Source organism: Lipotes vexillifer, unplaced genomic scaffold (assembly GCF_000442215.2).
Source record: "Lipotes vexillifer unplaced genomic scaffold, Lipotes_vexillifer_v1.1 scaffold1439, whole genome shotgun sequence".
NCBI lineage: Eukaryota > Metazoa > Chordata > Mammalia > Artiodactyla > Lipotidae > Lipotes > Lipotes vexillifer.
Genome location: NW_006785059.1, coordinates 762414 through 786387, shown reverse-complemented (window position 1 = coordinate 786387; position 23974 = coordinate 762414). Strand labels below are relative to the sequence as shown.

At 40.5% G+C, this 23974-nt stretch overlaps 1 pseudogene across 1 annotated transcript; it reads right to left on the bottom strand.

Annotated features, from left to right (window-relative positions):
• Positions 1 to 6640: 6640 nt before the first annotated feature.
• LOC103081951 (signal recognition particle 14 kDa protein pseudogene) lies at positions 6641 to 6985 on the bottom strand (annotated as a pseudogene). Its single transcript, XR_457018.1, has one exon. The product of XR_457018.1 is annotated as a signal recognition particle 14 kDa protein pseudogene (transcript).
• Between the last annotated feature and the right edge of the window lie 16989 nt (positions 6986 to 23974).

The window sequence follows — 23974 nt, the reverse complement described above, 5'->3', positions numbered from 1 at the left end:
CTCTGTAAGAAAGGATGAAGTCATCCCAAGTGAGAATCAGGGTTTGGCTTCTCCCCCATCTTGGAATGCCCCCACATAGGAAGGGGAGTAAGACAATACTAAATGACCACTGTAGTGCAGTTAAGAAACACATTGTCCTCCATTCAGAAGAATCCCCTGGTAAGACAGGAATAAAGACACAGACCTACTAGAGAACGGACTTGAGGATATGGGGAGGGGGAAGGGTAAGCTGTGACAAAGCGAGAGAGAGGCATGGACATATATACACTACCAAACGTAAGGTAGATAGCTAGTGGGAAGCAGCCGCATAGCACAGGGAGATCAGCTCGGTGCTTTGTGACTGCCTGGAGGGGTGGGATAGGGAGGGTGGGAGGGAGGGAGACGCAAGAGGGAAGAGATATGGGAACATATGTATATGTATAACTGATTCACTTTGTTATAAAGCAGAAACTAACACACCATTGTAAAGCAATTATACCCCAATGAAGATGTTAAAAAAAAAAAAGAATCCCCTGAAGATCAGAGGACCAAAGACTGGCAGTGGAGATGAGGAGGCACATTGGAGAGAGGCTTAGAAGGTGAAAGTATGATAAACTACTGAAGGAAACTAGAAGCTTCATACAGGATTTCTACTAGACACCCACAGCAAATGTCATGCTAATAGTGAAACGTTAAGAATATTTGTCATTAGGACTTCCTTGGTGGCACAGTGGTTAAGAATTCGCCTGTCAGTGCAGGGGACACGGGTTCAATCCCTGGTCCAGGAAGATCTCACGTGCTGAGGAGCAGCTAAGCTTGTGCGCCATGGCTACTGAGCCTGCGCTCTAGAGCCCACGAGCCACAACTACTGAGCCTGCATGCCAAAACTACTGAAACCCGTGTGCCCTAGAGCCCACGCGCCGCAGTTACTGAGCCCATACACCGCAACTACTGAAGCCCACATGCTCTAGGGCCCACATGCTGCAACTACTGAAGCCCGTGTGCCTAGAGCCTGTGCTCGGAAACAAGAGAAGCCACTGCAATGAGAAGCCCGTGCACCACAACAAAGAGTAGTCCCTGCTTGCCATAACTAGGGAAAGCCCGCACGCACCAACAAAGACCCAATGCAGCCAAAAATAAATAAATTTTTTTTTTTTAAAAAAGAGGGACTTCCCTGGTAGTCCAGGGGTTAAGACTTTTCCTTCCAATACAGGGGGTGTGGATGTGATCCCTGGTTGGGGAGCTAAGATCCCACATGCCTTGTAGCCAAAATACCAAAACATAAAACAGAAACAATATCGTAACAAATTCAACAAAGACTTTAAAAAATGGACCACATCAAAAAAAATCTTTAAAAAAAGTATTTCTCATTAAAGTCAGGAAAAGGTAAGAGTGACTACTATCATTGGTGATACATATTAGGCTGGTGGTCCTTTGCCAATACAACAAGACAAGAAAAATAAATGAGACATATTAAATCTTGGAAAGGATGAGGCAAATTTGTTATTATTTGAAGACAATACAGAAAAATTTGAGCAAATAAGCTGATAAATTACTGAAAGTAATAAAGTTCAGCAAGGTGGGCAGATAAAATAATCAGCTTATAGAAATCAGTAACATTCTTTTTTTAAAAATAAATTTATTGATTTTATTTTTGATTTTTGTCTGTGTTGGGTCTTCGTTGCTGTGCGCAGACTTTCTCTAGTTGCGGTGAGTGGGGGCTACTCTTCGTTGTGGTGCTTGGGCTTCTCAAGGTGGTGGCTTCTCTTGTTGCAGAGCACGAGCTCTAGACGTGTGGGCTTCAGTAGTTGTGGCACGCAGGCTCAGTAGTTGTGGCCCATGGGCTTAGTTGCTCCATGGCATGTGGGATCTTCCCAGACCAGGGATTGAACCCATGTCTCCTGCATTGGCAGGCGGATTCTCAACCACTGCGCCACCAGGGAAGCCCTGAAATCAGTAACATTCTTATTCATCATCTGTTTTCATTATCTGTTGTTTCATGATAAACCATTCCAAAAGTCACTGGCTTAAACAACCATCATCTTATTACCACTCATGTTTCTGTAAGTTGACTGGACTCATATTGAGAGTTGTGCTCCATGTGATGTTGGCTTTGCACTGATTCTGAGGTTTAAATTTTAAAAATTTTTTTAGTTGAAGTATAGTTGATATACAATATGATGCCCGTTGATGGTATACAGCATAGTTATTCACAATTTTTAAAGGTTATATTCCATTTATAGTTACTACAAAATACTGGCTATATTCCCTGTTTTGTACAATACATCCTTGTAGCTTTTTTTTATACATAGTAGTTTGTACCTCTTAGTTCCCTACCCCTATCTTGCCCCTCCCCCCTTCCCTCTCCCAACTGGTAACCACTAGTTTGTTCTCTATATCTGTGAGTCTGTTTCTTTTTTGTTATATTCAGTAGTTTGTTGTACTTTTTAGATTCCACATATAACTGATATCATAGAGTACTTGTCTTTCTCTGTCTTATTTCACTTAGCATAATGCCCTCCAAGTCCATCCATGTTGTTGCAAATGGCAAAAATTCATTCTTTGTTATGGCTGAGTAGTATTCCATTCCCACCCGCCTCCACCTTGTTCTCTCCATATCTTTATCCATTCTTCTGTTGATGGACACTTAGGTTGCTTCCATATCTTGGCAATTGTAAATAATGCTGCCATGAACATTGGTGTGCATGTATCTTTTTGAATTAGTGGGGGTTTTTGTTGTTGTTGTTGGTTTTTTTTTTTTTTTTGGACATATACCCAGGAGTGGAGTTGCTGGGTCATACAATAGCTCTATTTTTTGTTTTTTAAGGAACCTCCATACTGTTTTCCGCAGTGGCTGCACCAATTTACATTCCCACAAACAGTGTAGGAGGGTGCCCTTTTTTTCACATCCTTGCCACTATTTATTATTTGTGGTCTTTTTGATGATATCCATTCTGACAGGTGTAAGGTGATATCTCATTGTGGTTTTAATTTGCATTTCTCTGATGATTAACAATGTTGAGCATCTTTTCATGTCTGTTGGCCATCTGAATGTTCTCTTTGGAAAAATGTCTCTTCAGGTCTTCTGCCCATTTTTTAATCAGGCTTTTTTTTTTTTTTTTTTGCGGTACGTGGGCCTCTCACTGTTGTGGCCTCTCCCGTTGCGGAGCACAGGCTCCGGACGCGCAGGCTCAGCGGCCATGGCTCACGGGCCCAGCTGCTCCACGGCATGTGGGATCTTCCCCGACCGGGGCACGAACCCGTGTCCCCTGCTTCGGCAGGCAGACTCTCAACCACTGCGCCACCAGGGAAGCCCAGGTTGTTTGTTTTTTGATGTTGAGTTGTATGAGCTGATTTATTTATTTATTTATCTATTTATTTATTTATTTATTTATTTGGCTGTGCTGGGTCTTAGTTGCTGCACGTGGGATCTTTGTTGCCACGTGCAAGATCCTTGTTGCAGCATGCAGAATCTTTAGTCACGGCATGTGGGCTCTTAGTTGTGGCATGCAGGATCTAGTTCCCTGACCAGGGATTGAATCCAGGCCCCCTGTGTTGGGAGCATGGAGTCTTAACCACTGGACCACCAGGGAAGTCCCTGATTATATATTTTGGATATAAAGCCCTTATCGGTCATGTCATTTGCAAATATTTTCTCCCATTCAGTAGGCTATCTTTTCGTTTTGTTGATAGTTTCCTTTGCTGTGCAAAATCTTTAAAATTTTTTGTAAGTTAAAGTATGACAGGGACTCCCTTGGTGGTGCAGTGGTTGAGAATCCGCCTGCCAATGCAGGGGACATGGGTTCGATCCCTGGTCTGGGAAGATCCCACATGCCATGGAGCAACTAAGCCTGTGCGCCACAACTACTGAGCCAGCGCTCTAGAGCCCACGAGCCACAACTACTGAGCCCACGTGCCATAACTACTGAAGCCTGCATGCCTAGAGCCTGTGCTCCACTACAAGAGAAGCCACTGCAATGAGAAGCCCGCGCACTGCAGCGAAGAGTAGCCCCTGGTTGCCGCAACTAGAGAAAGCCTGCGCGCAGCAATGAAAACCCAAAGCAGCCAAGAATAAATAAATAAATAAATTTATTAAAAAGAAAAGTATGACACACATTCAAAAGAGGGCACAAATCCTAAGTGTACAGCTCACTGAAATTTTACAAAGTGAACCCATCTGTGTATTTTGTATCCAGATCAAGAAACAATATGGGGGACTTCCCTGGTGGTCCAGTGGTTAAGACTATGTACTTCCATTGCAGGGGCCATGGGTTTGATGCCTGGTTGGGGAACTAAGATCCCACATGCTGCCCAGTGTGGCAAAAAAAAAAAAAAAAGGGACCAGCACTCCCCAAAGTCCTCCTTCAGGCTACTACTCCCCATAAGGGTAGCTATTGTCTTGAATTCTAACACTATAGATTAGTTTCCCTTGTTCTGTGCATTAAATAAATTGAGTCATACCGTAAGTTTTCAATTTTTTCTCCTACGTTTAATTCCCTGGAGTTATCCTTAACTTGTTAAGTATTTGGAGTAATAGTGGCACAACTCTGTGCTGGCGTTCGGGACAGAAACCAGTGCTTGGCCCTTTTTTTCCAACCTGACTTAACTACTGAGGCCACAAGCAAAATACTTTTGCAAACTCACTGAGGCTAAGAGTGGGTAAGTGACTTATTGAAGTATAGTTCATTTACAGTGTTTCAGGTATACAGCAAAGTGATTCAGTTACACACATGCACACATATATATATTCCTTTTCAGATTCTTTTCCATTATGGTTTATTACAGGATATTGAATATAGTTCCCTGTGCTATACAGTAGGACCTTGTTGTTTATCTATTTTATATATAGCAGTGTATGTCTGCTAATCCCAAACTCCTAATTTATCCACCCTGCCGCCCTGGCCTTCCCATTTGGTATCCATAAGTTTGTTTTCCATGTCTGTGAGTCTGTTTCTTTTTAACTTTTTATTTTATATTGGAGTATAGCCGCTTAACAATATTATGATAGTTTCAGGTGCACAGCAAAGCGACTCAGCCATACATATACATGTATCCATTCTCCCCAAAACTCCCCTCCCATCCAGCCTGCCACATAACATTGAGCAGAGTTCCCTGTGTTATACAGCAGATCCTTGTTGGTTCTCCATTTTAAATATAGCAGTGTGTACATGTTGATCCCAAACTCCCTAACTATCCCTTCCCCCCAGCCTTCCCTCGAGTAACCATAAGTTCGTTCTCTAAGTCTGTGAGTCTGTTTCTGTTTTGTAAGTAAGTTCATTTGTATCGTTTCTTTTTAGATTCCACATATAAGGGATATCACATGATATTTCTCTTTCTCTGTCTGACTTACTTCACTCAGTATGACAATCTCTAGGTCCATCCATGTTGCTGCAAATGGCATTATTTCATTCTTTTTAATGCCTGAGTAATATTCCTTTGTTTATATGTACCACATCTTCATTATCCATTCATCTGTCTGTGGACATTTAGGTTGCTTCCATGTCTTGGCTATTGTAAACAGTGCTGCAATGAACATTATGGCACATGTATCCTTTCAGACCATGTTTTTCTCTGGATATATGCCCAGGAGTGGGATTGCAGGGTCATATGGTAGCTCTGTTTTTAGTTTTTTAAGGAACCTCCATACTGATCTCCATAGTGGCTATACCAATTTACATTTCCAACAGTGTAGGAGGGTTCCCTTCTCTCCACACCCTCTCCAGCATTTATTGTTTGTGGATTTTTTGATGATAGCCATTTTGACTGGTGTGAGGTGATATCTCATTGTAGTTTTGATTTTCATTTCTCTAATGATTAAGAATGTTGAACATCTTTTCATGTGCCTCTTGACCATCTGTATATCTTCTTTGAAGAAATGTCTATTTAGGTCTTCTGCCCATTTTTTGATTAGGTTGTTTGTTTTGATGATACTAAGCCTCATGAGCTGTTTGTAAATTTTGGAGACTAATCCTTTGTTGGTCCTATCATTTGCAAATATTTTCTCCCAATCTGTAGGTTGTCTTTTCGTTTTGTTTATGGTTTCCTCCTTCTTCTTTTTTTTTAACTTGGAATCTTTATTCTTGATTTTGTAATAGGCTTATCCTTAGTTTGGTTAAGCAAACTCTCATTTGGCTATGAGAACTCATTCAAATTTGCTAAAGGAACTATGATAAAATTATACAGCAAGTTGGGAAAAATACCCATGAAATAACACAACTTTTTAATAAAGTTGTCAGGTTTCAATTCCAGTAACCCATAAGACAGGGCCTAAAGCCTATTCATAATCACATCATTCCAGAATGAGGAGCTATTGCCAGAATCTTTTTATGGGGTGGGAAAAGGAATAAAAGATGGTCAGTGCTGATAAATACAGGTTTAATGATACAGTGCTCTTCACAGACGGCTACAGAGACCGTAAACTATTATCCAGAAACATCCAAACATACAACACAGACCACTTAGCCAGATCTAAAATAAACTGGCTTCTTGTAACTACCCTGTAAACACTATAGCCCTTCTTCCACCCAAAAATGACCCTAATCTCACATGGAAACAGTTATTGTAGGGGAATCAGAAACCCAGCTTTGTGGCCAAAAGTAAAAACCAAAGGAAAAGTAGCAATTCAGTGGTTAGCTGGTGAAAGCGGGAGATCTGGTGCCCTTCACTGCGCTGCTTTGCTCTTCTTACTCTGGCTCTTTTTGTCCCTCTTCTTGAGCCCATGCATGTTAGCTCTCAGTAGGTTTGAATAAGCCATCTGAAACTTACTTCTTTGGAGCTCACCACAGTGCTGATCTTCTTTTTCCCACCAGTAGCTCTTAACAGACACTTGTTATCTGAGGGCTCAAAGCCCTCCACAGAACCCTTCCTTGTAATGGGTTTAGTTCGACCATCATACTTCTTCAGGGTGATGAACACGCTGCCTGACAACCAGCACTTCTGGAGGAACCTGGTCAGCTCCTTCAGGAACTGCTCACTCTCCAGCAGCACCATCCTGGCGCTGCTGGCTCTGCTCCGTCAGCATAAGCCCTTATGGTTTCCTTTGCTGTGCAAAAACTTTTGAGTTTAATTAGGTCCCATTTGTTTATTTTTGTTTTCATTTCCATTATTCTGGGAGGTGGATTGAAAAAGATATTGCTGCGGTTTATGTCAGAGTGTTCTGCCTATGTTTTCCTCTAGGAGTTTTATAGTGTCCAGTCGCACATTTAGGTCTTTAATCCATTTTGAGCTTATTTTTATATATGGTGTTAAAGAATGATCTAATTTCATTTTTTTACATGTAGCTGCCCAGTTTTCCCAGCACCATTTGTTGAAGAGACTCTTTCCTCCATTGTGTAGTCTTGTCTCCTTTGTCATAGATTAATTGACCATAGGTGCATGGGTTTATTTCTGGGCTTTCTATCCTATTCCATTGATCTATATTTCTATTTTTGTGCCAGTACCATACTGTTTTGATGACTATAGCTTTGTAGTATAGTCTGAAGTCAGGGACCCTGATTCCTCCAGCTCCTTTTTTCTTTCTCAAGGTTGCTTTGGTTATTCAGGTCCTTTTGTGTCTCCATACAAATTTTAAGACTTTTTGTACCAGTTCTGTGAAAAATGCCATTGGTAGTTTGATAGGGATTGCATTGAATCTGTAGATGCCTTGGATAGTATAGTCATTTTGACAATATTGATTCTTCCAATCCACGAACATGGTATATCTTTCCATTTGTTTGTGTCTTCTTTGATTTCTTTCATCAGCATCTTATAGTTTTTTAAAGTACAGGTTTTATCTCCTTAGATAGGTTTATGCTTAGGCATTTTATTCTTTTTGTTGCAATGGTAAATGGGATTGTTTCCTTAATTTCTCCTTCTGATCTTTCATTGTTAGTGTATAGAAATGCAACAGATTTCTTTGTATTAATTTTGTAACCTGCAACTTTACCAAATTCATTGATGAGCTCTAGTAGTTTTCTGGTAGCGTCTGTAGGATCTTCTATGTACAGTATCATGTCATCTGCAAACAGTGACAGTTTAACTTATTCTTTTCCAATTGGGATTCCTTCTATTTCTTTTTCTTCTCTGATTGCTGAAGCTAGGACTTCAGAACTATGTTGAAAGTGGCGAGAGTGGGTGAACATCTTGTCTTGTTCCTGATCTTAGAGGAAACGTTTTCAGTTTTCACCATTGAGTATGATGTTAGCTGTAGGTTTATTGTATGTAGCCTTTATTATGTTGAGGTATGTTTCCTCTATGCCCACTTTCTGGAGAGTTTTTATCATAAATGGGTGCTAACAAGAGCTTTTTCTGCATCTATTGAGATGATCATATGGTTTTTATTCTTCAGCTTGTTGATGTGGTGTATCACACTGATTGACTTGCTGATACTGAAAAATCATTGCATCCCTGGGATAAATTCCACTTGATCATGGTGTATGATCCTTTTAATGTATTGTTGGGTTTGGATTGCTAGTATTTTGTTGAGGATTTTTGCATCTATGTTCATCAGTGATATTGGCCTGTAGTTTTCTTTTTTTGTGGTATTTTTGTCTGGGTTTGGTATCAAGGTTATGGTGGCCTCATAGAATGGGTTTGGGAGTGTTCCTTCCTCTGCAGTTTTTTGGAACAGTTTCAGAAGGATAAGTGTTAGCTCTTCTTTAAATGTTTGATAGAATTTGCCTATGAGACCACCAGGTCCTGGGCTTTTGTTTGTTGGAAGATTTTTAATCACAGTTTCAATTTCAATGCTTGTGATTGGTCTGTTCATATATTCTATTTCTTCCTGGTTCAGTCTTTGGAGACTGTACCATTCTAAGAATTTGTCCATTTCTTCCAAGTTGTCCATTTTATTGGCATATAGTTGCTTGTAGTAGTCTCTTATGATCTTTTGTATTTCTGTGGTGTCAGTTGTAACTTCTCCTTTTTCATTTCTAATTTTATTAATTTGAGTCCTCTCCCTTTCTTGATGAGTCTGGATAAAGGTTTTTTTTTTGGCTGAATTGGTTCTTCATTGCTGTGTGCGGGCTTTCTCTAGTTGTGGCGAGCGGGGGCTACTCTTCGTTGCAGTGCGTGGGCTTCTCATTGTGGTGGCTTCTCTTGTTGCGGAGCACGGGCTCTAGGCGCGCGGGGCTTCAGTAGTTGTGGCTCGTGGGCTCTAGAGCGCTAGCTCAGTAGTTGTGGTGCACGGGCTTAGATGCTCCGTGGCATGTGGGATCTTCCTGGACCAGGGCTCGAACCTGTGTCCCCTGCATTGGCAGGCGGATTCTTTTTTTTTTTTTGCGGTATGCGGGCCTCTCCCATTGCAGAGCACGGGCTCCGGATGCGCAGGCTCAGTGGCCATGGCTCACAGGCCTAGCCGCTCCGTGGCATGTGGGATCTTCCCAGACCAGGGCATGAGCCCGTGTCCCCTGCATCGGCAGGCGGACTCTCAACCACTGCGCCACCAGGGAAGCCCAGCAGGTGGATTCTTAATCACTGTGCCACCAGGGAAGTCCATGGCTTAAGGTTTATCAGTTTTGTTTATCTTTTCAAAGAACCAGCTTTTAGTTTTATTGATCTTTGTTATTGTTTTCTTCATCTCTGTTTATTTCTGCTCTGATCTTTATGATTTCTTTCCTTCTACTAACTTTGAGTTTTGTTTGTTCTTCTTTCTCTAGTGGCTTTAGGTGTAAGGTTAGGTTGTTTATTTGAGACTTTTCTTGTTTCCTGAGGTAAGATTTTATTGCTATAAACTTGCCTCTTAGAACTGCTTTTGCTGCATCCCATAGGTTTTGGATCATTGTGCTTTCATTTTCATTTGTCTCTAGGTATTTTTTTGATTTCCTCTTTGATTTCTTCAGTGATCCATTGGTTGTTTAATAGCATATTGTTTATCCTCCACCTATTCATTTTTTTATAGTTTTTTTCTTGTAGTTTATTTCTTTTTTAAAAAAATTTATTATTTATTTACTTTTGGCTGCATTGGGTCTTCATCGCTGCACGCAGGCTTTCTCTAGTTGTGGCAAGTGGGGACTGCTCTTCATTGTGGTGTGTGGTCTTCTCATTGTGGTGGCTTCTCTTGTTGTGGAGCCTGGGCTCTAGGCACATGGGCTTTAGTAGTTGTGGCTCGTAGACTCAGTAGTTGCGGCTCATGGGCTCTAGAGCGCAGGCTCAGTAGTTGTGGCACATGGGCTTAGTTGCTCCGTGACTTGTGAGATCTTCCCGGACCAGGGGTTGAACCCATGTCCCCTGCATTGGCAGGCAGATTCTTAACCAGTGCACCACCAGGGAAGTCCCTTGTGTAGTTTATTTCTAATCTCATAGTGTTGTGATCGGAAAAGATACTTGATATCAGTTTTCTTACATTTACCAAGGCTCGCCTTGTGGCCCAGGATGTGGTCAGTCCTGGAGAATGTTCCCTGTGCACTTGAGAAGAATGTGTATTCTGGTACTTTTGGATGGAATGCTTTATAAATATCAGTTAAGTTCATCTGGTCTAATGTGTCATTTAAGACGTGTTACCTTATTGATGTTCTGTCTGGATGATCTGTCCATTGATGAAAGTGGGGTTTTAAAGTCCCCCACTATTATTATGTTACTGTCTATTTTTCCCTTTATGGCTTTTAGTATTTGCCTTATATATTGAGGTGCTCCTATGTTGGGTGCACCCATATATCTTCTTCTTGGATTGATCCCTTGATCATTATGTAGTGTTCTTCATTGTCTCTTATAACAGTCTTTATTTTAAAGTCTGTTATAAGTCTGATATGAGTATTGCTACTGCAGCTTTCTTTTGATTTCCATTTGTGTGGAATACCTTCTTCCATCCCCTCACTTTCAGTCCGTATGTGTCCCTAGGTCTGAGGTGGGTCTCTTGTAGACAGCATATATACAGTCTTGTTTTTGTATCTACTCAGCCAGTCTGTGTCTTTTGGTTGGCACACTTAATCTATTTACATTTAAGGTGATTATCGATATTCCTATTGCCATTTTCTTAATTGCTTTGGGTTTGTTTTTGTAGGTCTTTTTTCTTCCCTGCCTCTTTTATTCTCTTCTTTTGTGGTTTGATGGCCATCTTTAGTGTTGTGTTTGGGTTGCTTTTTCTTTTGTGTGTATCTATTGTAGGTTTTGGTTTTGCTGTTCCCATTTTTTCTTTTAAGTTGCTAGTCTCTTTCCTGCCTAGAGGAGTTCCTTTAGCATTGGTTGCAAAGCTGTTCTGGTGGTGCTGAATTCTCTTAGCTTTTGCTTTTCTGTAAAGCTTTTGATTTCTCCATCAAATCTGAATGAGGGCCTTGCTGGGTAGAGTATTTTTGGTTGTAGGTTCTTCCCTTTCATCACTTTAAATATATCATGCCACTTCCTTCTGACTTGCAGAGTTTCTGCTGAGAAATCAGCTGATAACCTTATGGGAATTCCCTTGTATGTTATTTGTCATTTTTCCCTTGTTGCTTTTCATATATTTTTTTTGTCTTTAATTTTTGTCAGTCTGATTACTGTGTGTCTCGGCATGTTCCTCCTTTGGTTTATCCTGCCTGGGACTCTCTGCGCTTCCTGGACCTGGTTGACTGTTTCCTTTCCCATGTTAGAGAAGTTTTCAGCTATTATGTCTTCAAATATTTTCTCAGGTCCTTTCTCTCTCTCTTCTCATTTTGGGACCCCTGTAATGTGAATGTTGGTGTGTTTCATGTTGTCCCAGAAGTCTCTTAGACTGTCTTCATTTCTTTTCATTCTTTTTTCTTCTGTTCTGCGGCAGTGATTTCCACCATTCTGTCTTCCAGGTCACTTATCCGTTCTTCTGCCTCAGTTATTCTACTATTGATTCCTTCTAGTGTATTTTTCATTTTAGTTATTGTATTGTTCATCTCTGTTTGTTTGTTCTTTAGTTCTTCTAGGTCTTTGTTAAACATTTCTTACATCTGCTCAATCTTTGCCTCCATTCTTTTCCTGAGATCCCGGATCATCTTCACTATCATTATTCTGAATTCTTTTTCTGGAAGTTACCTATCTCTACTTCATTTGGTTGTTTTTCTGGGGTTTTATCTTGTTCCTTCATCTGGGACATAATCCTTTGCCTTTTCATTTTGTCTAAGTTTCTGTGATTGTGGTTTTCGTTCTGCAGGCTGCAGGATTTTAGTTTTTCTTGCTTCTGCCATCTACCATCTGGTAGATGAAGCTATCTAAGAGGCTTGTGCAAGCTTCCTGATGGGAGGGACTGGTGGTGGGTAGAGCTTAGTCTTGCTCTGGTGGGCAGGGTCAGTGCTCAGTAAACTTTAATCTGCTTGTCTGCTGATGGGTGGGGCTGTGTTACCTCCCTGTTAGTTTTTTGGCTGGAGGCGACCCAGCACTGGAGCCTACAGGCTGTATGGTGGGGCTACTGGTGGCCTCCTGGAGGGCTCATGCTGATGAGTACTTCCCAGAACTGCTGCTGCCAGTACCCTTGTCCCCATGGTGGGCCACAGCCACCCCCTACCCCACCTCTGCAGGAGACCCTTCAACACTAGGAGTTAGGTTTGGTTCAGTCTCCTATGGGGTCACTGCTCCTTTCCCCTGGGTCCTGGCACACACAAGTCTTTGTGCATGCCCTCCATGAATGGAGTCTCTGTTTCCCCCAGTCCTGTGGAAGTCCTGCAATCAGATCTCTCTGGCGTTCAAAGTCAGATGCTCTGGGGATTCCTACCTCTGTTGCTGGACCCCAGGCTGGGAAGCCTGACGTGGGGCTCAGTACCTTCACTCCAATGGGAGAACTTCTGTGGTATAATTGTTTTCCAGTTTGTGGATCGCTCACTGGGCAGTTATGGGATTTGATTTTATCATGATTTCACCCTTCCTACCATCTCATTGTGACTTCCCCTTTGTCTTTGGATCTGGGGTATCTTTTCTGGTGGGTTCCAGTGTCTTCCTGTCAATGGTTGTTCAGCAATTAGTTGTGATTTCAGTGCTCTTGCAAGAAGAGGTGAGTGCACGTCCTCCTACTCCATCATCTTGAACCAGTCTGTTTCTGTTTTGTAAATAAGTTCACATGTATCATTTGTTTTTAGATTCCACATGTAAGTGATATCATATGATATTTGTCTTTCACAGTGTGACTTCACTTAGTGTTATAATCTGTAGGTCCATCCATGTTGCTGCAAATGGCATTATTTCATTCTTTTTTATGGGTGACTAATATTCCATTGTATATATGTGCCACATCTTCTTTATCCATTCATCTGTTGATGGACATTTAGATTGCTTCCATGTCTTGGCTATTGTAAATAGTGCTCCTTTGAATGTTGGGGTGGATGTATCTTTTTTTTTTTTTTTTTTTTTTTTTGCGGTACGTGGGCCTCTCACTGTTGTGGCCTCTCCCATTGCAGAGCACAGGTTCCGGACGTGCAGGCTCAGCGGCCATGGCTCACGGGCCCAGCCGCTCCACGGCATGTGGGATCTTCCCGGACCAGGGCACGAACTCGTGTCCCCTGCATCGGCAGGCGAACTCTCAACCACCGCCACCAGGGAAGCCCTGGATGTATCTTTTTGAATTAGAGTTTTCTCTGGATATGTGCCCATGAGTGGGATTACTGGAGCATATGGTAACTCTATTTTTACGTTTTAAGGAACCTCCCTACTGTTCTCCATAGTGGCTGTACCAATTTACCTTCCCACCAACAGTGTAGGAGGGTTCACTTTTCTCCACACCCTCTCTAGCATTTATTATTTGTGGAAATTTTGATGAAGGCCATTCTGACTGGTGTGATGTGATACCTCATTGTAGTTTTGATTGGCATTCCTCTAATAATTAGTGATGTTGAGCATCTTTTCATGTGATTATTGGCCATCTGATGTCTTCTTTGGATTAATGTCTGTTTAGGTCTTCTGCCCATTTTTTGATTTGGTTTGTTTTTTTGATATTGAGCTGTATGAATGGTTTGTATATTTGGAAATTAATCCCTTGTTGGCCACAGCATTTGCTGGGAGAAAAATATTTTCTCCCATTGTGTAGGTTGTCTTTTCATTTTGCTTATGGTTGGGCCTTGGTGAGTTTAAGATGCCTATTCGACATCCAAGTGGAGGGATGAAGTAGGCAGGTGGATGGATTAACTGATGTAACTGAGGGAGCTGGTGCATTTTAGAGTAACATCATCTCCTGACTTAAGAGGGGAACTGGGCCATAACTCGTCCTCTAGGATGTCTTTTTTGTGTGTTTTTTTAAAATTTAAGTATAGTGATTTACAATGTTGTGTTAGTTTCAGGTGTACAACACAGTGATTCAGTTATATATATGTTTTTTTTCAGATTCTTTTCCCCTATAGGTTATTACAAAATATTGAGTATAGTTCCCTGTGCTCTACAGTAAATCCTTGTTGGTTATCAATTGTATATATAGGAGTGTGTATATGTTAATCTCAAATTCCTAGTTTATCCCACCCCCACCCCCTTTCCCCTTTCACAACCATAAATTTGTTTTCTATGTCTGTGGGTCTATTTCTGGTTTGTGAATAAACTTATTTGTATTTTTTTTTTAGATTCTACATATAAGTGATATCATATGATATTTATCTTTCTCTGTCTGGCTTACTTCACTTAGTATGATAATGTCTAGGCCTATCCATGTTGTTGCAAATGGCAATATTTCATTCTCTTTTATGGCTGAGTAATATTCTGTCGTGTATATATACCCCATCTTCTTTATCCATTCACCCGTCGATAGACATTTAGGTTGCCTGCGCGTCCTGGCTATTGTAAATAGTGCTGCTAGTTCTAAACGTTGGGGTGCATGTACCTTTTCTTTTTTTAAAGTTATTTATTTTTGGCTGAGTTGGATCTTTGTTGCTGAGTGCAGGCTTTCTCTAGTTGCGGTGAGCGGGGGCTACTCTGTTGCAGTGCGTGGGCTTCTCATTGCGGTGGCTTCTCGTTGCAGAGCATGGGCTCTAGGCACACGGGCTTCAGTAGTTGTGGCTCGTGGGCTCTAGAGCACAGACTCAGTAGTTGTGGCGCACAGGCTTAGTTGCTACGCGGCATGTGGGATCTTCCCAGACCAGGGCTCGAACCCGTGTCCCCTGCATTGGCAGACGGATTCTTAACCACTGCACCACCAGGGAAGCCCGCGTGTACCTTTTCAAATTAGAGTTTTTTGTTTGTTGGGTTTTTTTTTTGCGGTACGCGGGCCTCTCACTGCTGTGGGCTCTCCGTTGTGGAGCACAGGCTCCGGACGCGCAGGCTCAGCGGCCATGGCTCACAGGCCCAGCTGCTCCGCGTCATGTGGGATCCTCCCGGACCGGGGCACAAACCCACATCCCCTGCATCGGTAGGCGGACTCTCAACCACTGCACCACCAGGGAAGCCCCAAATTAGAGTTTTTGTCTTTTCTGGATATATGCCCAGGAGTGGGATTGCTGGGTCATATGGTAGTTCTTTTTTTTAGTTTTTTTAAGCAAACACCATACTGTTCTCCATAGTGGGTGTACCAATTTACATTCCCACCAACAGTGTAGGAGGGTTCCCTTTTCTCCACACCCTGTCCAGCATTTATTATTTGTAGATTTTTTGATGATGGCCATTTTGGCTGGTATGAAGTGATATCTCATTGTAGTTTTGATTTGCATTTCTCTAATAATTAGCGATGTTGAGCAACTTTTCATGTACCTGTTGGCCATCTGTATAGCAAGTATCTTTGAACACTACAGTTTTGCTTGTTTTCAACCTTTAGGTAAATGGAATCATACTCTATGTATTCCTTTGTGTGTAGCTTCTTTTTATTTGACATTATATTTGTGAGTTTTATCCATGTTGTTTTGTGGAGCTATTGTTTGCCCATCTTCCTTGCTATGTAGTATCTCATTGCATGAATATACTACAATTTATATACTTATTTATTTATTCTACTGCTGCTAGATATCTGGATTATTTCCACTTTGGGGTCCTAAGAATAATGCTACTATTAGTATTCTTCTACATATTAATATTCTGTACAAGTATGTGCATTTCCATTGTATATATACCAAGGATGGGAATAACTGGGTCATGGGTTATTCATATCTTCAACTTTAGTTGATAATACCAAACTGTTTGCTGGTTTACATTCCCTTCCTTAGTGTATGAAGTCCCCATTCCTCCACATCATTACCAGTACTTGCTACTATTTGACACCACCAGTGTGTTGAGTGTATAGTGATATCTTGATGTGTTGAGTGTATAGTGATATCTTGATGTTTTACTGTATACTCCCCTGATTACTACTGATGTTGAGAATATGTTTATTGGTTAGTTGGATATCCACTCTTGTGATGTACGTGTTGAAGTCTCATACATTTTTCCACTGGGTTGTCTGTCTTATTGATTTGTAGGAAATCACCCATTGCCATATATATTTTGTAATATTTTTCTCCCATTCTATGGCTTGCCTTTTCAACTTCTTAATCCTGTCTTTTGATAGTCTTAATTCATTCTTAAGATCCTAAATTTAATAGTCTAATTAATCAGTCTCTTTCTTTATGGTTTATGCTTTTTGTGTCCTGTTTAAATCATCTTTTCCTATCCTACATTATAAGGATATTCTAGAATACTACTTTATAGAAGCTTTATTGTTTTGCCTTTCACATTTAGATCTGTATTCTGTCCAGAGTTGATTTGTGTGTCCGATGTAAAGTAGGGATCAAGAATTATTTTTTTACACATGTTTATCCAATCGTCCTCACATTATTTATTGAAAAGACTGTCCTTCTCCCACTGCTCACCACTCTGCCAATGTCCAAATATGCTGGGACTCTTTCTGAGCTATTCAGTTCCATTGGTTTATATATCTGTCCTTGTGCTAATATCACACTTGTTTACTTACTATAGCTTTATGGTAAATCTTAAAAGTCTTCAGAGTCACAGACATAGAAAACAAACTTGTGGTTACCAAACGGAAGAGGGAGGCAGGGAGGGACAAATTATAAGTATGGGATTAACAAATACAAATTACTACACATAAAATAAAGAAGCAACAAGTGTTTACTGTATAGCATAGGGAATTATACCCAATATCTTGTAATAACCTATAATGGAACAATTTGCCAAAAAAACCAAAAAAAACCTGAATCACTATACTGTATACCTGAAACTAACTCAATATTATCAATCGACTATATTTCAATAAAAAAAAGTCTTTAGAGGAAGTTCTCATACCTTGTTCTTCTCCTTCAGTATTGCTTTTACTATTCTAGATCCTTGGAATTTTCATGCAAATTTTATGAACAGTTTGTCAAGTTCCACAAATAAAAAACCAAAAAACCCCAAAAAACCACAGCCCTCGAAATTTTAAATTTGATTGCATTGAATCTGTAGACCATTTTGAGGAAAATTAACATCTTTATGATGTTGCATATTCCCAGCCATGACTATTGTGTATTTCTCCCTTTATTTAGGTCCTCTTTCACGTTTTCCAATAACATTTTATAAACTATAACCTACATGGGAGTCTTGCACGTCTTTTGTTAGACTTATTCCTAGGTGTTTGATGTTGTTCAAATCTTTTTTTTTTTTTTTTTTGGCTGCGCCATGCAGCATGTGGGATCATAGTTCCCTGACCAAGGATTGAACCCATGCCCCCCTGCAATGGAAGCATGGAGTCTTAACCACTGGACTGCCAGGGAAGTCCCTGTAGTTCAAATCTTCTATATTCCTACTAATTTTTTGTCTGCTTGCATATCATTACCAAGAGAGGTATGTTAAAATAGCCCACTATTACACTGACTTGTCTATTACTCCTTGAAGTTCTGTCATTTTTTCCTTTTACTTTGAGGCTGGGTTATTAGGTGATTGCCAGTATAGAACTGTTATATTTTCCTAGTGGATTGAACTTTTTTATCATGATGAAATGATCTCTAGTAATGCTTTTTGCCTTAAAAGCCTATCTTCTTTAAAATTAATATAGCTATACTGGCTTCTTTTGGCTAGTGTTTTAACAATATATCTTTTCTGTCCTTTTTATTGTAAACCTTTACCTAATGCTTAAGATGTGTCTCGTAAGTCTGGAGACTAAAATTTTTAAAAGTACAGTCTGACCATCTTTTTCTTTTAATTGGAGCATTTAGTGTATTTCCGTTTAATGAAGAATTTAAAATATATTCGGGTTTACATTTAGTTTCTTACTAAGGGCCTTCAATTTGTCCCTTCTATACTATTATTATTGTTTCTCTTCTTTCTTGCCTTCTTTTGGATTGATCATTTTATTAGCTTGGAAGTTACACACTCATTCATTCATTCATTCATTTATGGCTGCTTCGGGTCTTAGTTGCAGCACGCAGGATCTTCATTGAGGCATGCGGGATCTTTTGTTGCGGCACACGGTCTTCTCTAGTTGTGGTGCACGGGCTTCTCTGTAGTTGTGGCATGTAGGTTTTCTCTTCTCTAATTGTGGCGAAGAGGCTCTAGGGCACACGGGCTCTGTAGTTGTGGCGCGCAGGCTCTAGAGTGCGTGGGCTCTGTAGTTTGTGGCACACGGGCTCTCTCGTTGAGGCATGCGGGCTCAGTAGTTGTGGCGTGCAGGCTTAGTTGCCCCACGGCATGTGGGATCTTAGTTCCCCAACCAGGGATCAAACCTTCATCCACTGCATTGGAAGGCAGATTCTTTACCACTGGACCACCAGGGAGGTCCCTCTTTTATTTTTCTTTTAGTGGTTACTGTAAACTTGCATCCTTGACTCACAAAAATTTAACAATGCTCATACCCTCTCCCTTGACAATGTAAAGCCCTTAAGATATATTGATTTTTTTTCTTCCTTCCCAACTTATATGTCAGAGTTAGCATGTATTTTAATTCTGTGTATATTTAAAATCCAACCAAACATTAGTGTTATTTATTTATACAGATGTATCCGTCTATTTGCCTATTTTCTCCTCATGTTGTTTGTCAGACATTGTATCTGCTAAATATTTGTGGAAAATAATTGAGGCCTAGGATGATGATCTCTTCCTCCAGAGAGGAATGACATTTTCTTCTGCGAGGCACCTGGCACAAGCAATCTGGGATTACTTCCACTGAACGTCAGGGCTTGAGAAGGTTTGAAGCTGAGCATCACTGTGAGGGTCTGTCTACTGATGGGTCACCATTACTCCTAGGAGGCAGACTTTCAGGGTCCCCACTGAAAGTGAGGGAAGTTCACTAGTCCCTCCTCAAACACCCCCTGCAATATGCCCTGGCTTTCATCCCTTCCCCCCACCCCTGGGAAGCTGTCCCAGGTGCTACTGGGTCTCTTGGCCGCCTCCTCTGGAGTGGGCAAATATCCCCAGAGGAAAGTGGCCCTAAATGCTCCCTCCATCCCTTGGGCATCAGTTTCCTCCCAATCCTGGCCCTGTAATTCTTCACTATCTTGTTAGTTTACTAACATCTCTAAACAGATGTTTTAAATATTTCAATCAACTGTTTCAGTTGTCTTAAGTATGAGGGTTGTTCCAAATCACATAGTCTGCTGTTAGTGGAATGTGAAATCCATTATTAAGACTTTAATTTCTAATTTTCCTGATTATTTGTGAGTTTCAAGAAAGGCCATTTAAATTTTACCTTCTGCGAGTTGCCTGTTTATATATTTGCTCATTTTTTCCTCTTTTTGAAAAAAATTTATTTTATTTTTAGCTGTGTTGGGTCTTCGCTGCTGCATGCAGGCTTTCTCTAGTTGCGGTGAGCGGGGGCCCTTCTTTGTTGCAGTGTGCAGTCTTCTCATTGCGGTGGCTTCTCTTGTTGCAGAGCACAGGCTCTAGGCGCATGGGCTTCAGTAGTTGCAGCATGTGGTCTCAGTAGTTGTGGCACGCAGGCTCTAGAGCGCAGGTTCAGTAGATGTGGTGCACGGGGTTAGTTGCTCCGCGGCATGTGGCATCTTCCCGGACTAGGGCTCGAACCCTAAGCGGATTCTTAACCACTGCGCCACCAGGGAAGTCCATTTCTTTCTCTTTTAAAAGTAAGTTTTTTTGGCTTCCCTCGTGGCACAGTGCTTAAGAATCCGCCTGCCAATGCAGGGGACACAGGTTCAATCCCTGGTCTGGGAAGGTCCCACATGCCATGGAGCAACTAAGCCCGTGTGCCACAACAACTGAGCCTGTGCTCTAGAGCCTCTGAGCCACAACTACTGAGCCTGCGTGCTGCAACTACTGAGTCTGTGCTCTAGAGCCCACGAGCCACAAGTACTGAGCCTGCGTGCTGCAACTACTGAAGCCCGTGCGCCTAGAGCCTGTGCTCTACAAGAGAAGCCACCACAATGAGAAGCCCATGCACCACAGTGAAGAGTATCCCCTGCTCGCTGCAACTAGAGAAAGCCCACACGCAGCAACAAAGACCCTATGCAGTCAAAAATAAAATATATTTTTTAAAAAAAGTGATTTCTTGAAGTTCTTTACAAATTACTGATGATAATTCTTTGTCATTTAGGTGTGCCACTAGCATCATCTCCAGGTTTGTGGCTTATCTTTTTGGTATGTTTATGGTGTCTTCTGTAAACAGAACTTTTTAGTTTTTAATTTAATTCAGTTTTATAAATCCTTTTCTTTCATGGTTTATACACAAGTCCACACGTCTGTTCTCTACATCGGCCTTTCTATTCCTGCCCTGCAAATAGGTTCATCTGTACCGTTTTTCTAGATTCCACATATATGCGTTAATAAACGGTATTTGTCTTTCTCTTTCTGAATTACTTCACTCTGTATGACAGACTCTAGGTCCATCCACCTCACTACAAATAACTCAATTTCGTTTCTTTTTATGGATGAGTAATAGTCCATTGTATATATGTGCCACATCTTCTTTATCCATTCGTCCGATGATGGACACTTAAGTTGTTTCCATCTCATGGCTATTGTAAATAGAGCTGCAATGAACATTTTGGTACATGACTCTTTTTGAATTATGGTTTTCTCAGGGTATATGCCCAGTAGTGGGATTGCTGGGTCATATGGTAGTTCTATTTGTAGTTTTTTAAGGAACCATCATACTGTTCTCCATAGTGGCTGTACCAATTCACATTCCCACCAGCAGTGCAAGAGTGTTCCCTTTTCTCCACACCCTCTTCAGCATTTATTGTTTCTAGGTTTTTTGATGATGGCCATTCTGACTAGTGTGAGATGATATCTCATTGTTGTTTTGATTTGCATTTCTCCAATGATTAATGATGTTGAGCATTCTTTCATGTGTTTGTTGGCAGTCTGTATATCTTCTTTGGAGAAATGTCTATTTAGGCTGCCCATTTATTTTTGGATTGGGTTGTTTATTTTTTTGTTATTGAGCTGCATGAGCTGCCTGTAAATTTTAGAGATTAATCCTTTGTCAGTTGATTCATTTGCAAATATTTTCTCCCATTCTGAGGGCTGTCTTTTGGTCTTGTTTATGGTTTCCTTTGCTGTGCAAAAGCTTTGAAGTTTCATTAGGTCCCATTTGTTTATTTTTGTTTTTATCTCCATTACTCTAGGAGATGGGTCAAGAAGGATCTTGCTGTGATTTATGTCATAGAGTGTTCTGCCTATGTTTTCCTCTAAGAGTTTGATAGTTTCTGGCCTTACATTTAGGTCTTTAATCCATTTTGAGCTTATTTTTGTGTATGGTGTTAGGGAGTGATCTAATCTCATACTTTTACATGTACCTATCCAATTTTCCCAGCACCACTTATTGAAGAGGCTGTCCTTTCTCCACTGTATATTCCTGCCACCTTTATCAAAGATAAGGTGACCATATGTGCATGGGTTTATCTCTGGGCTTTCTATCCTGTTCCATTGATCTCTCTTTCTGTTTTTGTGCCAGTACCTTACTGTCTTGATTACTGTAGCTTTGTAGTATAGTCTGAAGTCAGGGAGCCTGATTCCTCCAGCTCCGTTTTTCGTTCTCAAGGTTGCTTTGGCTATTCGGGGTGTTTTGTGTTTCCATACAAATTGTGAAATTTTTGGTTCTACTTCTCTGAAAGATGCCAGTGGTAGTTTGATAGGGATTGCATTGAATCTGTAGGTTGCTTTGGGTAGTAGAGTCATTTTCACAATGTTGATTCTTCCAATCCAAGAACATGGTATATCTCTCCATCTATTTGTATCATCTTTAATTTCTTTCATCAGTGTCTTATAATTTTCTGCATACAGGTCTTTTGTCTCCTTAGGTAGGTTTATTCCTAGATATTTTATTCTTTTTGTTGCAATGGTAAATGGGAGTGTTTTCTTGATTTCACTTTCAGATTTTTCATCATTAGTGTATAGGAATGCCAGAGATTTCTGTGCATTAATTTTGTATCCTGCTACTTTACCAAATCCATTGATTAGCTCTAATAGTTTTCTGGTAGCATCTTTAGGATTCTCTACGTATGGTATCATGTCATCTGCAAACAGTGACAGCTTTACTTCTAATTTTCCGGTTTGGATTCCTTTCACTTACTTTTCTTCTCTGATTGCTGTGGCTAACACTTCCAAAACTATGTCGAATAAGAGTGGTGAGAGTGGGCAACCTTGTCTTGCTCCTGATCTTAGTGGAAATGGTTTCAGTTTTTCACCATTGAGGACGATGTTGGCTGGGGGTCTGTCATCTGTGGCCTTTATTATGTTGAGGAAAGTTCCTTCTATGCCTACTTTCTGCAGGGTTTTTATCATAAATGGGTGTTGAATTTTGTTGAAAGCTTTCTCTGCATCTGTTGAGATCACCATATGGTTTTTCTCCTTCAGTTTGTTAATATGGTATATCACGTTGATTGATTTGCGTATATTGAAGAATCCTTGCATTCCTGGGGTAAACCCCACTTGATCATGGTGTATGATCCTTTTAATGTGCTGTTGGATTCTGTTTGCTAGTATTTTGTTGAGCATTTTTGCATCTATGTTCATCAGTGATACTGGCGTGTAGTTTTCTTTCTTTGTGACATCCTTGTCTGGTTTTGGTATCAAGGTGATGGTGGCCTCGTAGAATGAGTTTGGGAGTATTCCTCCCTCTGCTATATTTTGGAAGAGTTTGAGAAGGATGGGTGTTAGCTCTTCTCTAAATGTTTGATAGAATTCGCCTGTGAAGCCATCTGGTCCTGGGCTTTTGTTTGTTGGAAGGTTTTTAATCACAGTTTCAATTTCAGTGCTTGTGACTGGTCTGTTCATATTTTCTATTTCTTCCTCATTCAGTCTTGACAGGTTGTGCATTTCTAAGAATTTGTCCATTTCTTCCAGGTTGTCCGTTTGATTGGCATAGAGTTGCTTGTAGTCGTCTCTCACGATCTTTTGTATTTCTGCAGTGTCAGTTGTTTCTTCTCCCTTTTCATTTCTAATTCTATTGATTTGAGTCTTCTCCCTTTTTTTCTTGATGAGTCTGGCTAATGGTTTATCAATTTTGTTTATCAAAGAACTAGATTTTAGTTTTATTGATCTTTGCTATCGTTTCCTTCATTTCTTTTTCATTTATTTCTGATCTGATCTTTGTGATTTCTTTCCTTCTGCTAACTTTGGGGTGTTTTTGTTCTTCTTTATCTAATTGCTTTAGGTGCAAGTTTAGGTTGTTTATTCGAGATGTTTCCTGTTTCTTAAGGTAGGATTGTATTGCTATAAACTTCCCTCTTAGAACTGCTTTTGCTGCATCCCATAGGTTTTGGGTCATCGTGTCTCCATTGTCATTTGTTTCTAGGTATTTTTTGTAATTAATTTTTGATAGTTTGATTAATATGTGTCTTGGCGTGTTTCTCCTTGGATTTTTCCTCTATGGGACTCTCTGTGCTTCCTGGACTTGACTAACTATTTCCTTTCCCATATTAGGGAAGTTTTCAGCTATAACCTCTTCAAATATTTTCTCAGTCCCTTTCTTTTTCTCTTCTTCTTCTGGGACCCCTATAATTTGAATGTTGGTGTGTTTAATGTTGTCCCAGGTATCTCTGAGACTGTCCTCAGCTCTTTTCATCTTTTTTCTTTATTCTGCTCTGCAGTAGTTATTTCCACTATTTTATCTTCCAGGTCACTTATCCGTTCTTCTGCTTCAGTTATTCTGCCATTGATCCATTCTAGAGTATTTTTAATTTCATTTATTGTGTTGGTCATCATTGCTTGTTTCCTCTTTAGTTCTTCTAGGTCCTTGTTA